Source organism: Lonchura striata, chromosome 12 (assembly GCF_050655825.1).
Source record: "Lonchura striata isolate lonStrDom1 chromosome 12, ASM5065582v1, whole genome shotgun sequence".
NCBI classification, from domain to species: domain Eukaryota; kingdom Metazoa; phylum Chordata; class Aves; order Passeriformes; family Estrildidae; genus Lonchura; species Lonchura striata.
The window spans coordinates 10,858,117-10,859,018 of record NC_140714.1 but is presented as its reverse complement, the minus strand read 5'-3'; the positions used below and the strand labels follow the sequence as shown (position 1 = coordinate 10,859,018).

General features: G+C 57.1%; 1 non-coding gene across 1 annotated transcript; it reads left to right on the top strand.

Moving 5' to 3' along the window:
• The first annotated feature begins 416 nt into the window (after nt 1–416).
• Nucleotides 417–499, top strand: TRNAL-UAA (transfer RNA leucine (anticodon UAA)). The gene has a single exon. It is a non-coding gene; the product is annotated as a tRNA-Leu (tRNA).
• The last annotated feature ends 403 nt before the right edge of the window (nt 500–902 follow it).

Sequence of the window (902 nt, the reverse complement as noted above, 5' to 3'; positions counted from 1 at the left end):
GGGTAAGGAGTGGCACCTGGGGTGCAGAGCCAGGGCTTTAACTGTGTGCTGTGTGTGGCTGAGAGCTGCCAGGCTGTCAGAGCTGCTCCCTTCCCCTGAGGCCCCAGTGGGGTCAGGAGGGACCTCCCAGAGTTGTCCCTCCTGCTCCAGGGTGCCTGTTGGCATCACCACCAGTGACTGTGGTTCTTGTGTGAGGATCTAGGGTGGCACACAGGGGCTGTGCCATTCTTCATGGCCCGTGAGACCTGCTCTCTCCTGATGAGATGTTCTATCAATTGCTGGAGGCGCTAAAGAAAGCAGTGAGGAGGGAATGGTGTCACTGGGCTTGGAAAACATCCTGGGTTGGGACACCGAGGGCTTGGTGAAGTGTGGGCTCTCAGGGAGGAGCTGGTGGGCCAGGGGAGAGGCCAGAGCCCACCAGGATGGCCGAGTGGTGAAGGCGTTGGACTTAAGATCCAATGGGTGCATGCCCGCGTGGGTTCGAACCCCACTTCTGGTAGGAGCCTCCTTTTCCTCCAGCTCCAAAGCCCCCCGCCCAGCTTTTGGAGCATCACTTCAGAGCAGGGATGGGATCTCTGGCCCCGTGCCCGGGGAGCTGAGGCCATTCCATGCTCCAGCATGAGGACCCTGGTGGGACTGGGCCCCCCAGCCATCCAGGCTGAATGCGTACAGAGGCACAAGCCAGTCCCTCTGGCACACAGGCTGTGGATCTCCTCTCCCATGCAGGGAGTGCTGAGACAGTCATAGGCTTGAATCCCACATACTCCCAAAATAGTGACTTGTTTTTCTCAGGGCAGAAATAGAAAAACCTGACTACCCGGAACAGGGAAAAAAAAAAAAGGTGTTGAGCACTAAATATTTTGGGCAAGTCACAAGTGGAAAACAGTGCAAACAAGTGGGTT